The 24,985-nt window shown below is 53.1% G+C and overlaps 2 protein-coding genes, 1 non-coding gene and 1 pseudogene across 3 annotated transcripts in view; all 4 read right to left on the bottom strand.

Annotated features, from left to right (window-relative positions):
• The window catches only part of NHEJ1 (non-homologous end joining factor 1), a 117,711-nt gene that overhangs the window by 19,510 nt on the left and 73,216 nt on the right, over positions 1–24,985 (bottom strand). The gene's annotated exons all lie outside the window — the stretch shown is intronic.
• Positions 2,861–24,985, bottom strand: part of ATG9A (autophagy related 9A) — a 173,259-nt gene continuing 151,134 nt past the window's right edge. Inside the window, exon 15 of the transcript XR_008792084.1 lies at positions 2,861–2,871. The gene's annotated coding sequence lies outside the window, so the exon portion shown is untranslated. The remainder of the gene's footprint in view (positions 2,872–24,985) is intronic.
• On the bottom strand, positions 3,850–4,192 carry LOC130021136 (60S ribosomal protein L35a-like; annotated as a pseudogene).
• Positions 19,608–19,714, bottom strand: LOC130021241 (U6 spliceosomal RNA). Its single transcript, XR_008792131.1, has one exon. It is a non-coding gene; the product is annotated as a U6 spliceosomal RNA (small nuclear RNA).

A 24,985-nucleotide genomic window follows, 5' to 3' on the forward strand; every position in this document is an offset into this window, starting at 1 on the left:
AGCATCTGCCTAGCATGTGCTCGATTGGGGTTGATCCCCAGCACCACACACGGTCCCCTGAGCATCTCCAGGAGTGATCCTTGAGTGGAGAGCCGATAAGTCCTGAGCACCACGAGGTGCGGCCAAAAAGCCGAAAAGAGAGGAGAGGAGAGGGGGTGAGGGGAGGGGAGGGGAGGGGGGAAGGAAGGGAGAGGAAGTAAAATAGTTCCTACTTGTAAGAGTTGATGCTAGGATTATGAAATGAGAAAATACAGTTAGGACAGAGAAAGGATCAACCGTGACACTGATAGTTGGAAAAGATCACTCTGGAAAAGAATCGAGGACTGCAAGGAGGTAAAGGGAAATACAAGATAACCTTTCAGTGCTGGTACTGCACACCATAATACCCAAAAGGAGAGAGAGAGAGAGAGAGAGAGAGAGAGAGAGAGAGAGAGAGAGAGAGAAGTGTCTGCCACAGAGACAGGCTTGGGGTGGGGAGTGGAGGGGAGGGGGAACCAGGGACACTGGTGGTGGGAACTGTACACTGGTGAAGGGATGGTTACTGGAACACTGTATGACTGAAACCTGATCAGAAACAACTTTGTAACTGTGTGTCCCATGGTGATTCAACTTAAAAGATAAAATAAAAATGAAAATAAAGTGAGAACCTTTAACAACATGTTAGTAATCTCTTATACGAGGATTAATGGTTCCGGGGTGAGACACAACAGTCTTCACACACTTTCCTCTAAGGAAAATTTTGGGACGCATTTTTAGCAGATTATTCATAATAAGCAATACAAAATAAATTATTGAGGTCCTGCTTTGGGGGGCAGGCTTTGGGTGTCAGGGTGGAAATACTCGAAATATGATGGTGGGACGGTGGAATGGTACTAGGATTGGTATTGGAACAACAAACAAAAAAAACAAACACTGTCCTCCCGTTGTTCATTGATTTGCTCAAGCTGGCCCAGTAATGTCTCCATTTTGAGACTTGTTGTTACTGTGTTTGGCATATCGAATACGTCACGGGTAGCTTGCCAGGCTTTGCCGTACAGGCGAGATACTCTCAGTAGCTTGCCGGGCTTTCCAAGAGGGGCGGAGGAATTGCACCCGGCTCGGCTGGGCTGGCTGCGTGCAAGGCAAACGCCCTACCGCTGTGCTATCACTCCAGCCCATTGGAACATTGAATGTAATAAATTATTATGAACAACGTTTCCATCATGAGACTTGTTGTTACTGTGTTTGGCATATCGAATACCTCACGGGGAGCTTGCCAGGCTTTGCCGTGCCGGCGAGATACTCTCGGTAGCTTGCCAGGCTCTCTGAGAGGGGCAGAGGAATCGAACTTGGGTCAGCCAGGTCGCCCGTGTGTAAGGCAAACACCCTACCCGCTGTGCTATCACTCCATAAATTAAAAAAATAAAATAAAACGAGAACTTATGGGCGGGGAAGTGGCTCAGAGGCAGAGTATCCACACTGCGTGCCTGAGATCTGGGTCTAATTCCACACATTGCTGAAACTGGGGGGAGGGAGATGGAATTTGTGTAAAGTAATTTTTCAGTTCCCTTGAGAACCCCAAGCCAGTGGCTGGGCGGTGGTGCAGTGGTTAGGGCGGTTCAGTTCCCAGCATCACTTGATCCCAAGCACTGCCGGGTACAACTCTGCAGGTGCCTGGCCCTGGTGGTGGTGGTGGGGTAGCTCAGGTATCCGGGGCACAGCATCCTCAGGTCCTGGCACTGGACCACTGTCCAATTGTCTGGGAATCACTGGTGGGGCCTCGGGGTCTCCTGAGGCCTGCTTGGAAGCCCTCAGAGTTCCAAGTGAGGACAAACAGAATGATCACACTCAAGTGTGGGATGCAAAAAGAAACAAAAGCACAATATGTGAATAACGCCCAAAGGCAGTGGAAACAAGGCCAGGAAGACTGGTCCATGGTAGAAGCTGCCACCAAGGGGGAGGGGGCAAGCTAGGAGAGAGAAGGGGCCACTCTGACAATGACAGTCGGAAATGATCATTCCGGACAAGAACTGAGTGCTGGAAGGAGGGAAAGGGATATGCGTGATATCCTTTCAGTAACAGCAATGCAACCCACAGGGCCTGAAAGGGAAAAAGGAAAGTGAGAGACAGACAGACAGACAGAGAAAAATGTGGGGTGGGAGGAAAACTGGGGACATTTGTGGAGGGAAACGTATACAAGTGGAGGGACGGGGTTGGAACACTGCAGGGTTGAGCCCCAATCATGAATAACGTGAACCGTGTATCTCACTGTGATTCTATTAAAAAAAAATATATATATATATATATAGGCTTTTTGAGTCACATCTGGCGATGCACAGGGGTTACTCCTGGCTCATGAACTCAGGAATTACCCCTGGTGGTGCTCAGGGGACCCTATGGGATGCTGGGAATCGAACCTGGGTCGGCCGCGTGCAAGGCAAACACCCTACCCGCTGTGCTATTGCTCTAGCCCCCAAAATATATATTTTTAAATCCTAAGAGATCTCAGGTACTCGGAAGAAATGGGGGGAAGGGGAAAGAGGCTTATTTCAGAGGCTTCCTGCCCATCTCTGACCCCTGGATGATCTACCTCCACCTGGGCCTCTCTCCGGGTACCATGGGATGTGCCACTGGGGAGCGTGTGTGTCCTGCCTCACGCGCGTCTGTCCGAGAGGTGCCTGGTTGGGCGCTGGCAGTCACGCCCGGCCTGCTGTGACGGCGGCGTGGCTTCGAGGACGTGACACCCCCGCACACACTCGGCCCCTGCCCATCTCGGCTCGCTCACCCCACGCGATGGCCGAGTCTGCCGGCGAGCTCGCGGCGTCCACAGGACGAGACCCGGCTCGCTGCCTTCAAGGAGCTCATGGTCTGGCCGGGGAGTCAGACACATAAACAAATAATTGTTCTTCAAGGCCAGCCACACACTGGGGCCTTTGAGAGCAGTCAACACGCGCGGGCCGAGCATTATAAAACAAAGCTGGATATGTGAGGAATGGGGCGCGGTGGGGGCCGCCGAGCAGACGCGGCCTGAGTCAACAGTAGCCCCTTCTTTTTTCTTTTTCTTTTTTTTTTTTTCTCTTTTCTACAAATAGCCTGTAAGAACCTAGATAAACAGGCACGCAGACTTCCTCCTCCTGGCAGGCCGCACTAACTGGCAGGGCGAAAGGGCATCGCCTCCGCCACCGTCCCGCCCCCCCCCCCCGCCTCTCTCTCTCTCTCTCTCTCTCTCTCTCTCTCTCTCTCTCTCTCTCTCTCTCACACACACACACACACACACACACACACACACCCTCTCACCTTACTGTCCCTCCTGATCCCCCGACCATATCAATGAGAGCACTGGCTCCTGCCAACTCACTTAACAAATCACTGCATCTAATTTTTTTTTAATATCTACACTTGGAGGGGCTGGAGCAATAGCACAGCGATAGGGCATTTGCTTTGCACACAGCCGTCCAGGCTGACCCAGGTTCGATTTCTCCGACCCTCTCAGAGAGCCCGGAAAGCTACTGAGAGTATCTCCCCCGAACCGCAAAGCCTGACAAGCTCCCAGTGACGTATCCGATATGCCAAATACAGTAACAACAAGTCTCACAATGGAGACGTTACTGGACCCATTTGAGCAAATTGATGAACAACAGGAGGACAGTGCAGTATTACAGTGCTATACTTGGGGCTTAGCAGTAGCACAGTGGGTAGGGCGTTTGCCTTGCATGCGGCCGACCTGGGTTCGATTTCCAGCATCCCATATGGTCCACCGAGCACCACCAGGAGTGATTCCTAAGTGCATGAGCTAGGGGTTACTCTGGGTTACTAGCCGGGTATGATCCAAAAAGAAAAAAAAAAACCTACACTTTATTTATTTACTTTTTAGTAAGCTTCTATTCTTAACGGATACAGCATCACGCGGATTCTGTGACCAATTGCCTTAGCAGGAAGGTTGCTTCAGAACTTAGCTCGAACCCTGCCACTGTTTCCATGAGCGCAGGTCACCTTTCCCCAAGTCACTCTGGTTTTGTTAGGTTTGCCACCAGGAGTCACCATGCTGTTCTTTGCTTTGTATCCGTAAGCACATCTCTTGCCCAGATAGAATTCAGTTTCAACCCGAGCATGAACACCTTCAATTTTAAGAAGAGCTGTGTGCTTCCTCTGGTTACGGAGACCCCTGCTTGTAGTCAGCAAAAATGGCTTTGGACCACAGCCTTCCAGTCATTTCTGTCAATTAGTCCAGGCCTGCACAAGCCCATGACAGCGGAGAGGAAGTGGCCACAGTCAGGCATGCACACACACACACATCTCACTCTCGTTTTTTGGTGTTTTTTTTTTTTTTTTTTTGCTTTTTGGGTCACACCCAGCGATACACAGAGGTTACTCCTGGTTCTGCACTCTGGAATTACTCCTGGCGGTGCTCAGGGAACCATATGTGATGCTGGGAATCGAACCCAGGTCGGACACATGGGAGGCAAACACCCTACCCACTGTGCTATCACTCCGGCCCCGCGCCTCACCTCATTTTTAACCTGCTGACTTCCTAGCTGCTCCGTAAGGCTGCACCTTCCTGGAGTAAAAGGTCCGTGCTGAAGGCCTGAAGGATGTGCCCAGGGTTCAATCGCGGCCTCTGCCTTCAGCTGGAGCTTCCCGGGGCTGGGGACCGGTTTCTACTGTGCCTGTTTGGCCCCTGAGAGCCAATTTCTCACGAGGAACAAGAAGCTGAAGAACAACCCTGGGGACCGGGCACTCGCCCCTGCAGTCTGGCAAGGCGGCCCAGTCTCAGAGCTGGGTGTGCTATTACCGCATCCCTCACTGTCCAGGGGCTGCCCAGGGCTGGCACCAGGGAGCTCTCTGAATTTGTGTCAACCTCAGCACCCCTGGCTGCTGGGGGCTCTTTGAAGGTCAGGCTCAAAGGGTGGGCCCCATTTGGATAAAGGATGTTCACCTGCCCAATAGCATCGGGTCTGTGACCCCAAAGTCATAGAACATGGTTTCTTTCCCTTGTTTCTTTTTTTTGGGGGGGGGGGTCACACTCAGCGATGCTCAGGGGTTACTTCTGGCTCTGCGCTCAGGAGTCACTTAGGTGGTGCTCAGGGGGCCCATACGGGATGCCAGGGATTAAGCCTAGCTAGTCTGTGTGCATGGTCAACACCAGCTGTACTATCTCTCCAGCCCTTGAACATGGTTTTGTAACCCTTTCTGGTGCCAAGGACTTCACTGGAATCTAGTGAAATCTGGGGATCCTTTTCAAATACAGGGTGGGGTGCAGGGACAGGGGGCAGTGTCGCCAGCACAGCAGGTAAGGCACTTGCTTTGCACGTGGCCAATCCCGGCACCACATATGTTCCCCCAAGTCCCACTGGGAGTGATCCCTGAGTGCAGAGCCAGGAGTTAGCCCTGAGGACAGCTAAGTACGTTCCCCAAACGGTCAAAGGAAGGAACACGCACAGGGGGCCGGAGAGACAGTACAGGGCTGGATCCCTGACACTACACAGTCTCCCAAGCACAGCCGGGAGTGACCCCCAGCACAGTGAAAGTGGCCCCTGAGCACCGCTGGGTGTGCACACATCCCCTCCACACACACACCCCTCCCCCGCCAATGCACAAAAGAGAGAGAAGACAGGTCAATTGTCTGAGGTCAGAATGTGACCCCTGCCACTGGACTGTCAGCTACACCCAGGGACAGAGATGGGAAAAGCCCCTGGGATTCCTCAGGTGGGAGGCCCTAGGTTTGAACCTGGCACACACACACACACACACACACACACACACACACACCACATAAAGTAAAATGTATAGGAGGGCTGGAGCGATAGCACAGTGGTAGGGCGTTTGCCTTGCATGCAGCCAGCCCAGCCAAGCCGGGTTCGATTCCTCCAGCCCCTCTCGGAGAGCCCAGCAAGCTACCGAGAGTATCTCGCCTGCACGGCAAAGCCTGGCAAGCTACCTGTGACATATTTGATATGCCAAACACAGTAACAACAGGTCTCAAAAAAAAAAAAAAACGGAGATGTTACTGGCCCACTCGAGCAAATCGATGAACAACAGGAGGACAGCGTATTACAGCATATTACAAAGGAAACCAGTGAACTAAAACTCACATATGAAAGACCAACATGTGATATACTACTCGCTACAAGTACTTTATCAAATTAACAATAAAGACCTGGGGGAAGGCAAGTCTGGGGAGTGCATAGCACGGTGAGAACACTTGACTTGGATGTGTGAGACCCTGGACTTGATTTCCAGAACCAGGAAAAAAAAACACACCCACAAACATGAAATTACAAACTGGAGGCTTAGGTCTAATCCTGCCATAATTTCAAACAGAGTAAGCCGAATAAACAGTTAACTGCATTGGAGTGCCTTACAGCAATTATAAGAAATCCTCTAATTCACTGGCAACAGCGTTACTGAATGCTACTATGTGGTGATTTTGGGGGGGTTGGGGTTTTGTTTGGGGGCCACGCCCAGTGGTGCTCAGGACTTACTCCTGGCTTTGCACTCAGAGATCACTCCCAGTAGGGTTCCGGGCACTGTATGGGGTGCTGGGGAGTGACCCTTGGTCAGCCGTGTGTGTGGCAAGCACCCAACCCATTGTACTATGGCCCCGGCCCCCGTGTGTTCGTTGGTGCTGGTAGCTTTAAGAGAAAAAAAAAAAATGCAAGATTCCACTTGCAAGTTCCCCATCCAATCTGATGCCCAGAATTCCAGGCTTGGACTCCCAGAGGATCTGTGGGAGCAGGCTGACCACTACTGCCCCAAAGACTCAAGATGGACAAGCACAGAGGCTGTGTCAGGCCACATGGAGCCAGAGTGGACGACGAGGTCGGTAGAGGCCACATCACGAGAGGCCAGTTGGGCAGAAATAAACAGGCCTGCAAGTGCCTTGAGCGGGCGAGGGGCAGAGGTGAGCGATCTTGGATGTCCCCAAGGGGACACCTTTCTGGAGCCAGGTACCATGAAGCCTGTCTGTCCCTGTGCTCCTTCAGCCTGTAACTCTTCTCCTTCGGCTCATGGTGGCGGGAGGAGTTTCCTCTGCACGATTAACTGCTTCGAGGACACCTGACATACCCGAGCTTCTAGAGATGTGTTTTATCCTTTACCACACGTTACCATGTAGAACTGTGCCCTCCCGGATGGGAACCGCTCTTGTATTTGATGGTACGAGGGATCTTGACTCTAAAGCCCGGGGCTGCTGACTGCTCACGAACAGGCTGGAGATGATACTTAGAATGTTTGCAGGAGGGCCGGGAGGGCGAGACCTGCCAGGTTGCGCCTACAGGGATAAGTGTCAGAGGAGCCTGGGTTTGGGGGAGGGGGCACCCACTGCCCGCCAGAGGGCCCAGCCCAGGCCAGGAACCAGCAGCGCCGCTGTTTCCTCAGGAAAAGCCTCCAGAACACTCCTGTCTTTCCCTGAGTGAGTCCTAACTGCTTCCAGGGCAAGAGAGTCACAACCAATGGTCAGTAGGTCAGTGGTAAAGTCCTCTGCTCAGAAAGAGAAAGAAGGACCCTCAGGGTTGTTTTGCTTTTTGCTTGTTTGTTACTGAGGGGTTGTGGGTGGGTCTTCCAAGTACTCCTGACATATTTAGCTAATTGGCCTGGATGGTCTCTCCCTGGGCCTGGTGACCGGGGACCCTGAAGCCACACCCAACAGTGCTGAAGGCGCTGTAATGTGTGTGTGTGTGTGTGTGTGTGTGTGTGTGTGTGTGTGTGTGTGTGTGTGTACCTTGGGGCCTTCGGCACTTGACGCATGTGCTCTGGACCACTGAGGGATCTTTCAGGTCGTTCATCGCTCATCCCACTGTTTTTTTTTTTTTTGGTCACACCCAACGATGCTCAGGGGATACTCCTGGCTTTGCACGCAGAATTACTCCGGCGGTGTTGGGGGACCATATGGAATGCTGGGAATCGAACCCAGGTCAGCTGCATGCAAGGCAAATACCCTACCCGCTGTGCTATCACTCCAGCCCCTAATCCCACTGTTTTTAATTCCACTGAGGGCAAACAGGAGGGGAGAGGGGGCTTAGTATATTCTTAATGGTCTAAAGTACAGAGTCGGTCAGGCTTCTACTATTTTTTTTAAGTTTTTTGGCCACATCCACAATGCTCAGGGGTTACTCCTGGCTCTGAACTCAGGATTCACTCCTGGCAGAGCTCAGGGAGCCAGGGATTGAAGTCGGGTCAGCCGTCTGGAAGGCTAGTGCCCCACCCACTGGGCTATCATTCTGGCCCCCTTTTATTTATCCTTTATTCCTTGTAGAGATGCTATATGTATTTATTTTGCTCAGGGGCCTTACTCCAGTTCTGTGCTTGGAAAACCGTGTGGTGCTCAGGATGGAACCAAGGCTTTCTGCAAGCAAAGCATGGGTTCAGCCCAATGAAAATAAGTCAAATATCCAATTTTTTTTAAAAAAGGTGAAAATGACTTAACATAACACAGTATCTGCAATTACCCCAACCAAGAATGGCTGAAGGATGAAGGACACATTCTTCATTATCCCTGTGCCTGCCCCTAGGCTGCGGAGTTTACAACAAGGCTGAGACTCCACGGAATAAAAGGTTCTAGAAACGCAAAATCCGGGCTCTTACAGTCCTGTCCCAGAAACTCAAGAAAACTGGCAGGGTAAGAAGGTGAAACACAAGGTCCAAACTAGACCTAGGCTCGGTCCCATTGGGATGACTCCAAACAGGCAGCCAGGGGAGCGGGAGGAAGCTTAGTGGCTCTGGTGCCTTCCTTGCAAGCTTGAGGACACAAGTTTGAATCCCAGTGCCCCCACGTGTGCCATGGCCCGCACCTCTGCTCTCCATGCTCCTGCCACCTCTCGCACTGCATCCAGGGATGCTGCCCAATGAGCAGAAGAACCAGAAATTGTTTGAGATAATGGAGTATCCTCTGTCCCGAGTGGGGAGGGCACTTGCCTTGCCCATGGCTGATCCCACAGGGTCCCCCAAGCCCCACCAGGAGTGATCCCTGACTGCACTGTCAGGAGTAAGCCCTGAGCACTGCCTGGAATAACCTAGAGCCCCCCTCCCCCACTCTAAAAACAAACAAACAATAAATAAAACGGAAACACACAATTGTTTCATGCGCTGGAATATGAGTCAGAGGAAGTCCATTACTGAATAAACTAAAACTTGAGCAAGATGGAACTGGACGGAGAACAGATGGAGCAAATACTGATACCACGTTAAACACTGGGCCAGGAATGTGACTTCAGTGGTCGAGCTGCATGCCTGAGATCCTGGGTTTGCCCCCGGGCCCCATGTACCTCTGCTCTAACCATCCAGCAGCACCCACGAACCCCTCCACGCAGCTGCAATTGTTCCCGCCTAACCAAAAAAAAAAAATTAAAATAGCACAGCGGTAGGGCGTTCGCCTTACAAGCGGCCAACATGGCCGACCCGAGTTCGATTCCTCTGCCCCTCTCGGAGAGCCCGGCAAGCTACCGAGAGTATTCGATATGCCAGACACAGTAACAACAAAGTCTCCAATGGAGACGTTACTGGGCCCGCTTGAGCAAATCGACGATCAACGGGAGGGCCTTTACCTTTACCTTTTAAAAAAGAGCATCATCTGGGGCTGGAGCAATAACACAGAGGGGGAGGGTGTTTGCCTTGCACTCTGCCGACGGACCCAGGATCTCTGACATCCCATAGGACCGACCCAGGATCTCTGACATCCCATAGGTTCCCCCGAGCACTGCGAGGAGTGATTCCTGAGTGCAGAGCCAGGAGAAACCCCTGAGCATCATCCGGTGTGACCCCAAAAGACCAAAACTAAACAAACAAAAAAGAGTGTCACTTAGCAAGCATGCACGTGTCAGCACAGAGCTGCCTCCTGCTATGTCCCCTCACCAAGGGCCACCACGCAGTGTGTGTGTGTGTGTGTGTGTGAGACCCCTCCATCTGCCAGTGGGGATCCACAACCCGGGCACCTGCCCCACCCAGAGACAAGGCAGACCTAGTGCCTGGAGCTTCTTAGCAGGAGTCCCTAGAAGTCAGAGCAGGAAGGGGTGCAGGCAGGGGTCCGGGGAGGAGGGAGGTAGAGGAGGGGAGGGGGGAGAATCTTGAGCGTGGGTGTGACTGTCAGTGGCAGGAAGCAGCTTCCTGAGACTGGGGTCCCTGCCCGGAGTGCCACCCTCCATCCGGGGCCTGGTGCAGGTACCCGGGGCTGTCCTCTCGCAGGAGGACATGACCTCACAGTCTCGGGCACTGCGTGCTCTGAGGAGCGGGGCGGAACAGCCTCTGTCAGTGTTTGGGCTTCCCAGGGGAGGGGGCACCCCCAGAGGGCCTGGGACACAAGCATTGTGCGCCAGCCCTCCGAGCCGCCCCAGCCCCAGGAAGCCCCTGTTCTCTGGGTGTGTATGCTCAGTGGACTGGCGTCCCCAGCTCTGCGTGTAGGGGGGGACGTGGGCTCCAGAGAACTGCTGAGAGCGACCCCCGAACCGCACAGGAAGTGTCCGGAGCCTGCGAGGCCCCTCGGGGAGCCAGCAGTGGGGCAGACCCTGGGGAGCCGGGGAGCCAGGCAGCGCAGCTGGGTTCATCTCCAGGTGAGGGCTGTGAGAGAACCCACCCAAGGCTCTGATTACAGGGCACTGGGACACCTGCCGGCAATAAAACACTGGCTGCCAAGGCCCCGGCTCCAACCCCCAGACAGCAGGAAGGTGGGAGAGGAATTTCATCCCCAAGAGCTCCCACCCCCAAGACAAACCTCCACATCCTGCTGCTCTCAGGCCAGCAGCCAGCGTGGGCGAACTCCTAAGGGAGGGTCCAAGGGGAGCTGGGCAGGGCTGGGAAGGGCCACCTAGGTCCCCCCTTGGGGGGAGAAGGGCTCTGGCACACGAGACCCAATCAGCTTTCAGCGTCCTTTCTTTAGAGGGAGGGAGGAAAGGAGGGAGAGAGGGAGAGAGGGAGGGAAGGAAGGAAGGAGGAAAAGAAAGGGGAAAAGAAAAGGAAGTGAGGGAGGAAAGAGAAGGGAAGGAAGGAAGGAAGGAAGGAAGGAAGGAAGGAAGGAAGGAAGGCGAAAGGAAGGAGAGGAAAGGAGTGATCCCTGAGTACGGTGGGGAATAAGCCTGAAGCAAAGACAAAGTTGTGGGCACAAGGTGGAGGAGGGGGAGGCTGGAAAGGAGGAGGAGGAGAAGGGGAGGAGGAGGAGGAGGAAGAAGAAGAGGAGGAGGAGGAAGAGGAGGAAGAAGAGAAGGGGAGGAGAAGGAGGAGGAAGAAGAAGAGGAGGAGAAGGGGAGGAGGAGAGGAAGAGGAGAAGAGGAGGGGAGGAAGAGGAGAAGAGGAGGGGAGGAAGAGGAGGATGAAGAGGAGGAGGAAGAAGAGGAGGAGGAGGAAGAAGGAGAGGAAGAGGAGGAGGAGAAGGGGAGGAGGAAAGGAAGAGGAGAGGAAGAGAAGAGGAGGAGGAGGAAGAAGCGGAGGAGGAGAAGGAGGAGGAAGAGGAAGAGAAGGAGGAGGAGAGGAAGAGGAGGAGGAGAAGGGGAGGAGGAGGAGGAAGAGGAGGAGGAGGGGGAGGAAGAGGAGGAGGAGGAAGAAGAGGAGGAGAAGGGAAGGAGGAGGAAGAAGAGGAGGAGGGGGAAGAGAAGGAGGAAGAAGAGGAGGAGGAGAAGGAGGAGGAAGAGGAAGAGAAGGAGGAGGAGAGGAAGAGGAGGAGGAGAAGGGGAGGAGGAGTAGGAGAAGGGGAGGAGGAGGAAGAGGAGGAGAAGAGAAGAGGAGGAGGAGGAAGAAGAGGAGGAGAAGGGGAGGAGGAGGAAGAAGAGGAGGAGGAGGGGGAGGAAGAGGAGGAGGATGAAGAGAAGAGGAGGAAGAGAAAGAGGAGGAGAAAGAAGGTGGAGGAGAGGATGAGGAGGCAGAAGAGAAGAGGAAGAAGAGGAGGAGGAAGAGGAGAAGAGGAAGAAGAGGAGGAGGGGGGATGGCTTTGAGCTCTACCTGCAGGTCGGGTGCTGCGGAGCTTGCCCTCTCTCTCCGTCTGCTGGAGCAGTGCCCAGGGTTGGCGTGCCCGGGTGCCGCGGGCACAGACTTAGCTGCAGTGCATGCACACACCTGGTCTGTGCTTTGCTGTGGGACCAGGGGTCCCAGTAGCAGTGGCACAGTGGGGCCACATTCGGCCCTGTGGGGAGGGGTGCGGATGTGCCCCCACTGAGCTGGCCGTGGGTGGGGGCTGCCATGTATTTTTCTTCTCTATGGGCTTTCTTTTTCTTTTTTTTTTAAATGAAAGATCATGCTGATTTGACCAATGTAAACACCATCCAAGTGCGAGAGTAGAAGACCCTTCTCTTGACCCCACCCCACTGCTCACAGACGGGCACTAAGAACGTTGGCTCTGTGCCCCTCTCCCACCCCCAGCTTCTCACATTAAGCTATTTACGCGCAGGTGGCTTTCCTCCCAAGAGGGACCACATTTCAGATATTCTTGCAATATTTGTTTTGTTTTGTTTTCCTTTTTACACTCAGTACTAGAACATGCTCATCTTCTTTTGCTTCGTTCTGGTTTTGCCTTGGGGCTGTACCAGCACTGCTCAGGGCTCATCCATCCAGGCTCGGCACTCAGGAATCATTCATGGGGACCAGATGGGGTGCTGGGGATTGAACCCAGGCTGGCTGCACTCAAGGCAGCACCCTGCCCACTGTACTATCTCCCCCTCTGGCCCCATCACCTCATTCTTTTTTTGGTAGTTTCACTGTACCCGGTTATGAGGATAGACGATAATTATTTCATGTCAAGACAACCATGAACAATTGACAGGATCCAGGTTTCCCTATTACAAACGCTGCCGCTCTGAACACACTCGTGCCTCTCTCTTCCATCTCTGGGACTAACAGGTGTCACTGACACTGTCCCCAGCTTACCCGCACAACAAGTGTCTCAGGGCTGAGAGGGACTCAACCAATGGGCATCACCTGCATGTGGCAGGCTCAGGCTTTCACCCCCAGCACCACCTGGGCCTAGAGCATGGAGCAGGGGTATCCCCAACCACCACTGGGGATAGTGCCGAACCAAATCAAAGCCAGAAATAAAGTATCAATGAACCTGTCAACCAAATCTGGGTCAAGAGAAGCCCATTCTGGTGAGAGAGAGATGGGGCACTTGCCTTGTAGGCTATCGACCTGGGTTCAATCCCCAGTACCCCGAATGGACCCTGAGCACTGCCACGAGTGATCCCTGAGTTAGCCCTGAGCACCACCAGGTATGGCAAATAAATAAATAAAATGAAAAATAGAGTATTATTTTCCCTGGGGCTGGAGCGATAGCACAGCAATAGGGCTTTTGCCTTGCACGCAGCCAACATCGCCGACCAGAGTTTGATTCCTCCGCCCCTCTCAGAGAGTCCGGCAAGCTACTGAGAGTATCTCACCTGCACGGCAGAGCCTGGCAAGCTACCCGATATGCCAAACACAGTAACAACAAAGTCTCCAATGGAGATGTTACTGGGCCCGCTCGAGCAAATCGGTGAACAACGGGAGGACAGTGACAGTGATTATTTTCCCAAAATTCTTGACAAAGCGAAAGCAGTGATGCATCTCCATTGTAGCCAATGGAGAGGAGAATGGAATTTCATCCTAATTTTAATGAAAACGACTTATTGTTTTGTCTTGATGGGGGAAGGATGCCTAATTTAAGAATCATAAAAAACTGCCTTCAAATTCGTGTATGTTTAAGAACACGGAACCACAGGGTTCCCCTCATCATTAAATGCACTGAGCGCTAAGAGGAAAGAAACGGGTAAGGAAAAATCACCACACACCGTACACACCCTCTGGGTAGCGATCCCGGCCTGCCCAGCCCAACTATATTACCTCCTGGAATTCTCACAGACAAACGAGATTTTTTTTTTTTGCATCACACCTGGTGAGGCACAGGGGTTACTCTGGCTCTGCACTCAGGAATTACTCCTGGTGGTGCTAAGGGGACCGTATGGGATGCTGGGAATCGAACCCGGGTTGGCCGCATGCAAGGGAACACCCTGCCCGTTGTGCTATCTCTCCAGCCCCTACAAGAGAGCTTTTTTTTTTTTTTTTGCTTTTTGGGTCACACCCAGCAATGCTCAGGGGTTACTCCTGTTACTCCTGGCTTCGCACTCAGGAATTACTCCTGGTGGTGCTTGGGGGACCATATGGGATGCCGGGGATTGAACCCGGGTCGGCTGCATGCAAGGCAAACGCCCTACCCATTGTGCTATCTCTCCGGCCCAAGAGAGCTTTTTTAATGCTCATTTTACACACACACACATACACACACACACACACACACACACACACACACCAATTGAAATCAGATAAGCAATTTTCTCACATTCAGACAGCTGGTTAATTGAGCCAAATCAGGCCCAGAGCCCAGACCCCCTGAATTCCTGAGCCCCCTTAACCGCAGACAAGGGAAAGGACAGTCCACTCAGTGTCAAGACCCAAGCCCCATGTGCCCGACTCCACGGCATAGTTTTGTGAGGTGTGAAGGGCTTTGTGCTATGAATCACGGACAGTCAGCATGGGGAAGAATGCATTCCTATGGAAACTTTTTGTCTGGAGGGGCATGGGTAGCACTGTAGCACGGTCCTCCCGTTGTTCATCGATTTGTTCGAGTGGGCACCAGTAATGTCTCCATTGTGAGACTTTGTTGTTACTGTGTTTGGCATATCGAACACGTCACGGGGAGCTTGCCAGGCTTTGCCGTGCGGGCAAGATACTCTCGGTAGCTTGCCGGGCTCTCTGAGAGGGGTGGAGGAATCGAACTCGGGTCGGCCTGGTCAGCCATGTGCAAGGCAAACGCCCTACCCGCTGTGATATCGCTCCAGCCTGGAGGGGCATGGGTAGGAGAGGAATTCTGCTTTTGATATTTTAATTCTATTTGCCAGATGTGTTATTGTTGTTGGGCTGGAGTGATAGCACAAGCGGTAGGGTGTTTGCCTTACAAGCGGCCAACATGGCCAACCCAAGTTTGATTCCTCCGCCCCTCTCGGAGAGCCCGGCAAGCTTCCGAGAGTATCTCGCCCGCATGGCAAAGCCTGGCAAGCTCCCCGTGACGTATTCGTATGCCAAACACAGTAACAACAAAGTCTCCAATGGAGACGTTACTGGGCCTGCTCGAGCAAATCGATGAACAACAGGAGGATCATGAACGTGACCAAGTTGTTGTTGTTGTTATTAAAATACTGACATCGGGGCCAGAGTGATAGGACAGCCGGTAGGGTGTTTTTGCCTTGCAGGTGGCTGACCCGGATTCAATCTCCGGCATTCCATAGGGTCCTCCAAGCACCACCAGGAGTGACTCCTGAGTGCAGCAGAGCCAGGAGCAAGCCCTGAGGATAGCCAGGTGTGCATACCCTCTTGGCCTCCACCCCCCCCACACACACACACAAAGCCCCTGATATTTCCTTGCTTGAATTAACAACAGAGTCAGTGCACTCCAAGAAGACCCACACGCGTACTTCCTCCCAGCAGTTAGGTCAAAATAACCCAGGGAAGCAGAGTGCCTCCTAGTGGTATAGAATAGCATTGCTACCAGCGGAAGGAGGAGCAAGGAGGGAACTAGCGGTCAGAAATGAGGCATCTTTAAGGATGAAATCCTCGGACCAAACAAGTAGAAGCAAAGATGAACAAACAGGGCTGCATGAAACTAAAAAGTTTCTACACCTCAAAGGAAAAGACGACCAGGATACAAAGACAACCCACGGACTGGGAGAGACTGCTTGCTCAACACTCATCGAACAAAGGGTTAACAGCCAAGATATCTGAGCCACAATATATAGAGAGAGTTCTACCAAGAACCCTACAAGACAGAGTTTTGTCTGTCTTGTAGAGATTATCTACAACTCTCCAGCCCTATCAAAAAATGGGGAAAAGAGATAGAAGACTATTCTTCAAAGAATAAATACAAATGGTCAAAAAGCATATGAAAAACTCTGTATCACCAATCCTCAGAAAGTGCAAAACAACACAACGATATCACCTAACACCACAGAGACTGGCACACATCAAAAAGAAAAAACACCAGAGTTGGGGAAGATGTTGAGGAAGAGGGACCCTCACTCACTGCTGGTGGGAATGTTGACAGGTCCAGCCTTTTTGGAAGACAATAAGGACCGTCCTCAAAAAGCTAGGAATGAAGCCTCCTAATGACCCAGCAATTCCACTGCTGGGACTATACCCCAAAGGCCCAAAAGCACAAATCTGAAAAGACACCTGCACTCCTATGTTCACTGCAGCACTATATACAATAGCCTAAATCTGGAAACAACCCAACTGCCCATGAACAGATGACTGGATTAAAAAAACTATGGTGCATATACACAATGGAATACTATGCACCCTTAAAGAAAGATATGGTCATGCAATCTGCTGCAGCGTGGATTGATCCAGAGAGTGTCAAGTTGAGTAAAATCAGCCAGAGGGAGAGGAACTGAGCTCTCTCAGATGTAAGATATAAAGAAACCTTGTGGGGGAATATCAAATGCCCAATGGTAATAGAAAGGAAGAGCAGGAGAACTGGTCTTCAGTAGGAAGTCTAGCCCTGGAGGAGGGAATGGACCACTAGGACAATGCAGAAGTGGGACAGTGCCTGTCACAGAGGCAGGCTGGGGGCGGAGAGGAAACTGGGGACACTGATGCAGGGTGGTGGGCACTGGCGCTGGAACAATGTATGACAGAAACTCTATCATAACTAGCTTTGTAACTTTGTCATTCATGATGATTCCGTTTACAAAGAAAAGAAAAAAGAAAGCAAGGTTGAACTGAGAATCAGGAAGAAAAGGAATGAGGATCACTCCACTCTCTGAGGGTTCCTGAAGCTGGAGGAATGGTCCACAATTGGAAGCCTGCTTGCCACAGGTGGTGAGAAAATACGGTTGGGATAGAGAAGGGACCACTATGACAATGATAGTTGGAAATGATCACTCTGACTAAGAACTGCATGCTGGAAGGAGATAAAGGGCGAAATGTGACCTTTAAGCACCTGTACTGCAAACCATAATGCCTGAAAGGAGAGAGAGAGAGAGGGAGGGAGGGAGAGAGAGAGGGGGGAAAAGTGCCCACTACAGAGGTAGGCTGTAGGCTGGGGGGAGGGGGGAGGGAGGGAAACCAGAGACACTGGTGGTAGGAAACGTCCACCGATGAAGGGACTGGTGTTGGACCATTGTATGACTGAAACCCAATCATGGACAACTTTGTAACTGTGTATCTCACTGTGATTCAGTTAAAAAAAAATTCATCAAAAGCCACTTGCTGGACAATCAAGGGCTGCCTCGTGAACAAAGTGGAATAGAGGCTAAGTGCCATCCACATCAGCAGATGAGAAGAAAGGAAAATGGCTTTACTAAAGAAGGTGCTAGAAGGGTCGGAGAGATCCTGCAGCAGGGAGGACACTAGGCTTGCATGCAGCTGACCGAGTTTGATTCCCCAGCACTGTGTGTGGATCCCCCAAACTCCCGGCAGGAGTGATCCCTGAGTGATCCCTGGCTCCCTGAGTCAGGAGTCAGCCCTGAGCACGGCTGTACATGGCCCCCACCACCCACAACACACACACACACACACACACACACACACAACCCAACAACAAAAACATTGGTGGAGAAGCAAACCATGTGACTCCCACCACCCACGAAACACACAGACACACACAACAACAAGAACAACCACCACCGAAACACTAGCAGAGAAGCAAAGCAATTCATAAATCGACTCAAGACCAGAAATCAGTCCTGAAAACTTCTTAGTAATCCTCCAAAAGGCATCCCCTTTCTCTCCTCCCTCCCTCCACACCCAAAAGACAAAAAAAAAAAAAAAAAAGAAAAACCAACAACCAGAAAATTAGGAGAACCTTGAAAATGTTCTCAAGGAGAAAAATGATGCTCAAAGAAACCCAGATGTGGTGGATGTAAAATGAATGGAATTTTGGAGTCCGGCCTACTGTCAGCCTCTCTTAGAATCGAGGCGAAGGCAATTGCAGACTTGGGAAGAAAACGCTCAACTTGACCAAATGGAAATGGCCAAGTGCCATGAGGAGACCACGGGAAACACAGACACACGCATCCTCTGGGCCCCGGGGTTACGAAAAGCTGCAGAAGGGAACGGGAGGGATCCAGTTCGGGTGACGGCTGGCTGGATAAGCCCCCGTTCTGGTTCATCAGGCGCGTTTTCTAAGTTAAACGTTTACCACTTGTTGCTTATGCCGATGAGGATGAGCCATTTTCAAAGGAAGGGAAGTATGTTGCAAATGAGAAAAAGGGAACGCCTCGCCGCAATCTTCCAACGGCGGTGGTGGTAGGGGGTGTTATCAATAGTGCCAATGGCCAGCATGGTCCTCCCCCACCCCTCCAGCTCTGCAGACCCTGGACTCAGTGACACTCCTGCCCCAGACCCGGCTTCTAAGAAACCGTTTAGGAAGATGTGCAGACGGCAGCCAAGAAGACGATGTGCCGAGAGGCGGCTTCCCGCTTTGAGTCCCAAGGACCCGACCCAGGATCCTGTGTGGGGTGTGATGACCAGAGAGCGACAGAGAGAAAGGCCACTTGTGTCGCCCCAGCTGGCAAACTGCAGGCTGCCGCAGAGCCAGCGCTGTGCCCGGGTCACTGCTCTGTCATTGCGCCTGGCATAGAATAAACCACAAAACTGCAGAGAGAAGGAACAAAGGCGGGGTCGCCATGAGCGCCCCTTCCCCTGTCCCTTACAGAATACAGATTTACTGGAAAGGAAGAACGAGTGTCGTTCGCTCTGGCCCAGACCCTTTCTCACAGGTCCAGCAAATTCTTCTGCTGAAGGTCCAGCTCAGATTTCTTCCCTTCCTCGAGTCCTCCCCGATCCCTTTCCTGCTGCCCGCAAGCCCCGCTCCTGCAAAGAGCCAGGAGCGACCCCGCTCTAGTCTTGTCTTCCAAACCAACTTCACTTGGGGGCCAGAAAGGTAGTGCAGTCGGCAGAGCACTTGCCTTGCACGCGACTGACCTGGGTTCAGTCGCTCCAGTCCCCGGAGCCCTGCCTGGAGTGATGCCTGAGCACAGAGTCAGGAGGAAGCCTGGAGCACAGCCAGCAGTGGCCCCCACCCCCAAGCCCCAAAGCACCTCACCTGACCCTAGGTTGCCCTATTGCACCGAAGTGAGTTCACCTGCCCCGTCCACTGCTCGAAGCCAGGTCATTCATTCCCAGTTCGGGTTATATAACCAGATGCACTGACTCCTCAAATACATCTTGCAATTGGTAATTACTCACGTGTCTGCTAACTTTGATCACATAAGTAATATTCTTTTCTTTTAATTTTTAATTTTTTTAAATTTTATTGAATCACCATGAGATAGTTATAAGCTTTCATGTTTGGGTTCCAATCACACAATGATCAAACTCCCATCCCTCCACCAGTGCACATTCCCCACCACCAATATTCCCGGTATAACCCCCTTTCCCACTCTCCCTCTGCCTCCATGGCAGATATGATTCCCCATAATGTCTCTCTACTTTTGGACATTATGGTTTGCAATACAGACACTGAGAGGCCATCATGTTCGGTCCTTTATCTACTTTCTGCACACATCTCCCATCCCGACCAATTCCTCCAGCCATCATTGTCTTAGTGATCCCTTCTCTATTCCAGCTGCCTTTCCCCCCAGCTCATGAGGCAGGCTTCCAGCTATGGAGCAATCTATCTGAAAAATAGGGAACGCTTCACAAATCTGCATGTCATCCTTGCGCAGGGGCCATGCTAATCTTCTCTGTATCGTTCCAATTTTAGTATATGTGCTGCTGAAGCGAGCACATATGTCATATTCTTGGCATCTAATAATAATAGGGCCTGGGTGCTGCCGGGGGGCATATACAACACCCACAAAGCCTAGCTCCACCCTGGGAGGCTGTGCTCTCTGACAGAAGCGCTGACTTCCCCTCTGCACCAGGGAGAGCTTGTCTGCTTCCTGGGTTCTGGGTCCCCAAGCTAAAGTCACGGAGACATGGAGACACATTAACATGAGTGGGGGCGGGGGAAGGAAGGATGGGAAAGGAGTGAGAGGGGCTTTGAGGCAAGCAGGCAGCTGGCAGACAGGCTGTGTGAACCAGGCACTTGCTAGCCCAGGGAGAGTGTCAACACTATTTAGCCGGTTCCATGGGGCACAAAGTGGAAGGACAAAATGAGGGGCGTGAGAGGCGTGAGAGAAGGCCCAGGGAGAACGGCCAGCCACGAGACAGCACTCGGCTGGCACTCAGGAAACAATGGCTTCAACCGGGATTTTTTTGTTCTTTCTTTTTTTGTTGTTATTGTGTTTGGGGGCGAAAACCAGTGATGCTCAGGGCTTACCCCTGGCTCTGCACTCAGGAATTACTCTCCTGGCAGTGCACGGAGGGGACCATATGGGATTCTGGGGATCGAGTCCAGCTTGGCCACATGCCAGGCAAGCATCCTCCCCACTGTTACTATTGCTCCAGCTTCCTTCCTTTCTGTTTTTGACCGTACCTGGGAGGTGCTCCAGATTCAGTGCTCAAGGGTCACTCCCAGCGGTGCTCAGGAGACCAGGTGGAACCATGGATCCAAGTGGGGGGGGTGCAGTATGCAAAGCTCATGCTCCAGCCCTTTGGGCTGCTTCCCTGGCCTCAGGCCCTGTTCTTTTTACTTATTTTGACTTTTTTGGTCACACCAGCGATGTACGGGACTTACTCCTGGCACTCAGAAATCACTCTTGGCAGTGCTCAGGGAACCATATGGGATGCTGGGGATCGAACCCGGGTCAGTCTAGTGCAAGGCAAATGCCCTACGTGCTGCGCGCTGTGCTATCACTCCAGCCCCTCAGCCCCCACCTCCCCCCCCCCCCTCGTTCTTATCCTCAGAGAGAAAGTCTGCAAACAGATGCACTGAAACAGGACCAAAAACACAAAGGGTGGGAACAGAAAGAGCCTTTAGGGCTAGAGAAAGTACAGGGGTCAAGGGGTCAAGGCACTTGCCTGTGGCTGACCTGGGTCTGATTCCTGGCACTGCCAAGGGTGACCCCCTAAGCACAGTGCCAGGAGGACAAGCTGAGCACCGTCATGGGTGTCCGCCTCACCCCTCCCCTACCTGGAAATTGTTTTACCATTATGAAAACTATAACCCTAAATTCAGTGTCCCTCAAACACCTCTGATTCAGAGCACACCCCAAGGCCCTGGAAGAGAAGAAAGTGAGAAAGGAGGTGGGCTGGAGCGATAGCACAGCGGGTAGGGTGTCTGCCTTGCACACGGCCGACCTGGGTTCGATCCTTGGCATCCCATATGGTCCCCCAAGCACTGCCAGGAGTAATTCCTTTTTCTTTTTTTTCTTCTTCTTTTTTTTTTTTTTTTGGCTTTTTGGGTCACACCTGGTGATGCTCAGGGGCTACTCCTGGCTCTGCACTCAGGAATTATACCTGGCGGTGCTCAGGGGACCATATGGGATGCTAGGAATCGAACCTGGGTCGGCCGCATGCAAGACAAACGCCCTACCCGCTATGCTATGGCTTCAGCCCCAGTAATTCCTGAGTGCAGAGCCAAGAGTAACCCCTGAGCATTACTGGGTGTGACCCAAAAAGCCAAAAAAAAAAAAGAATGCAAGGAGGAGGGAGAGGACGGTAGAGTGTCTGGGTTGGGGGTGCCAGGAGGGCCCAGGCTCCCGTGAGGCTGCCCGCTTTCCGCCCCCAGCTGCTGGCTCTCTTCAGTCCCGTCTCTATCTGCCCACCCTCCTGCTCTCGGGAGGTCTCCAGGGGACTTCAGTGGAACTGTCCCCTAGTCAGGCTGTGTGCAGAAGAGAGGGTTCTGGTGCTGGAGCGATAGCACAGCCGGAGGCCATTTGCCTTGCACATACATGGCCGACTGGGGTTCGATCTCTGGCATCTCATATGATCCCACTAGCACTGCCAGGAGTAATTCCTGAGGCCAGGAGTAACCTCTGAGCAATGCCAGGTTTGATCCAAAAAAGGAGGAGGAGGAAGAAGAAGAGGATGAGGAGGAGGAGAAGAAAGGAGAAGGAGAAGGAAGAGGAGGAGGAAGTGGGAAAAAGAAGAAAGGAAGGAAGAAGGAGGAGGAGGAAGGAGAAGGAGGAAGAAGGAGGAAGAAGGAGGAAGAAGGAGGAAGAAGAAGGAGGAGGAGGAAGGAGGAGGATGAGGAGAAAGGAGAAGGAGGAAAGAGGAAGAAGAAGGAGGAGGAAGAAGGAGGAGGAGGAGGGAGGAGGAGGAGAAGGAAGGAGGCAGGAGGATGAGGGAGGAGGAGGAGGAGGAGGAGGAAGGGAGGAGGAGGAGGAGGAGGAGGAAGAGGAGGAGGAGGAGGAGGAGGAGCAGGAAGAAGAGAGGTTCCCTGCTTCAAGGCACTCAGTCTCCTCCAAGAGACAAAACCTGACCCTGACAGCAGCCAGGGGCCCAGAAAGCCGAGCAGGGGTCAGGCAGGGCAGGAGGCGGGTGTGGCCTGAACGCTGTGGGGAGGGGGCGTGGGGGGGGGAGTGGGCGGAACCTTGGAGCACCACGGTCATCGAGGTACTGGAGATATCCACGCCAGGCCCAGGTGACAGATGACGGCTGTGAGCAGACGCAGGATTCCCAGAGCATAAACCAAGTCGAGGGGCCCTGCGGAGGGACAGGTTGTGGCCAAAGACCAGAGGGGGGCCCTGTGTCCACGCCTTCTGAGAAATGGGACCCCCATGCCCACGGCCTAGTGCCACAGGCCACTGGCACCCCAGGTACACACAGGGCCCAGGGAAGCAAGCAGCTGCTACCCCCCCCCCCCACACACACACACCACGCCACTGCCACGGCCTGTATCTGCTCATCCTCCCTCCCTCCCCACCCCCGGACCCCCAGCCAACCCCCAACGAGGGACCCTGGATTCGGCTGCACAAACGGTTAACAGAAAGAAAAGGAAAATTCCCACCCAGACCACTTGAAATGCGGCTGGCCTGGCTGGGAGCAGGGCAGGCTCCCGGGCACTATTTATAGCCTCCGGGTGCCCAGCCCAGCCTCCAGGTCACTAATTGTGGCCCAGCCCCGAGCCAACCCCCAGCCTTCTCCCGCACTGGGCAGAGCAGGGAATCAGCAGCAACGGCAAAGGCAGCGTGGGCCCATCAGCAGCGTGGGCCAATCCCATCGCCCCCAGCAGCTACCGGCGTCTGTGCGTGCGTGCGTGCGTGTGCTCGTGGGCAGCTCTGCCCTCCCCACCGCCACCAAGGCAACGGGTGACCACGGGGCACCCAGGAAGCTCTTCCTCCCCTGTCCACGTCCACCCTGGAATCCCCGAGTTCAGGCCCAGTGAGGGCCTGTGGTCAGGTCCACCCATTCAGGTGGGAGAGGGGCCAGACAGGGATGCACCTCATCCCTCGGAGGGTCCCACGCTCCGTCTCCTCGCTCCTGACCACTCAGGTGCCCCCTCGACCCAACCAAAGCCAAATGTGAGGGAGGGAGGGAGGGAAGGACCGGTGAGATGGGCCTGAGCTGTCTGGGAGAGCCGCCAACCAGCCAGCCAAGGTGCCTAGGCCGCATGTCTCTCTCCCGGGGCTCATCTGTGAGTCTGTCCTGTGCTTCAGACCGCAAAGGACCCACGAAGACCGCTGCGTGGGGACACCCTGTCCACAGTCTTCTCCAGAGCCCACCAGGCCCGTCGGAAGCCCACCCGCCTCTCTATTGGAGACAGAAGTCCGGGGCGGGGGGGAATCATCTTGCTGGGGCCAGAGCAATAGGACAGCAGGGAGGACACTTGCCTGGCATGTGGTTGACCTGGGTTTAATCCCCGGCATCCCATAGCTCCTTCCCCTACTCCCCCAAAGCAAGGTCCCGACAAAAAATCATTTGGCTGGGGCCAGAGTAATCGTACAGAGGAGAGGGCGCTGGCCTGGCTTCAATCCCCGAGACCATTAGACAGACAGACAGAGCCAGAGACAGAGAGACAGAGACACAGAGAGACAGACAGACAAAGAGACAGAGACAGAGAGACAGAGAAAGACAGGGAAACAGAGAAAGAGAGACAGGGAGACAGAGACAGAGAGGCAGAGAGACAGAGAGAGAAGAGACAGGGAGAGACAGAGACAGAGAGACAGAGAAACCCGGCTTCAATCCCCGAGACCACCAGGAGGGACCCCTGAGTGCAAAAGTCAGGAGTCAGCCCTCAGCACCACAGGATGTACTCTCCCCCAACTCCCCCCCCAAAAAAACCATTTTGCTAATGTGCTGTAGTTAAACAATCCCCCGGAAGCCCAGTGTCCACGGCGCATGCGTGTAGATGGTCTCCCCAAGCCACACGGACCATGGCCAGGGGCAGGATCGGGTCCTCCTGCGTGGGAAAGGTGTTTTGCCCTTGCCACTGGTATTTGTTTTCATAATTTTAAATTTAATCAGTTTATTTATTTTGGTTTCAGAGGAGGCCACCCCCTGGCAAGGGCTCAGGGGCTATTCCTGGCTCAGTGCTCCAGAGTTACTGGTGATGTTTGTGGGGGGCTGGGGGGGGTACCATGCGTTACTGGGGATTGAACCCAGACCTGTGCTCCAGCCCTTTGTGACATCTCCCCCACACCCCCCCCCACATGCTGTTTGTTTTTTAGGGAAAAAGGGGCCAGGACTGGGGGCTGGAGCTTGGCAGAAGGGTTGCTGCCATGCACAGAGATGGCTCAGGGGGGCAATCCTCCCTTCCAATAAATAAATAAACAAATAAAACAGCTGCTCTATGAAACAATGTGGCACTGTCCTCCTGTTGTTCATAGATTTGCTCGAGTGGGCACCAGTAATGTCTCCGTTGTGAGACTTGTTGCTACTATTTTTGGCATATCAAACACACCACAGGGAGCTTGCCAGGCTCTGCCATGCGGGCGGATACTCTCGGTAGCTTGCCGAGCTCTCTGAGAGGGGCAGAGGAATTGAACCCGGGTCAGCCACGTGCAAGGCAAACGCCCTACCCATGTGCTATCACTCCAGCTATGAAATAATAAAGAACAAAAACCTAAAGGCATGAAGATTCATCGGGTGGGAAGCGGGTAAGGGGGAGACAGGGCGGGAAGATTCTGCAGAACCGGTGAGTCCGTCATCAAACACGGGGTGAGCCGGGCAGGGA

This window comes from Sorex fumeus, unplaced genomic scaffold, assembly GCF_029834395.1.
Source record: "Sorex fumeus unplaced genomic scaffold, SorFum_2.1 ptg000014l, whole genome shotgun sequence".
NCBI lineage: Eukaryota > Metazoa > Chordata > Mammalia > Eulipotyphla > Soricidae > Sorex > Sorex fumeus.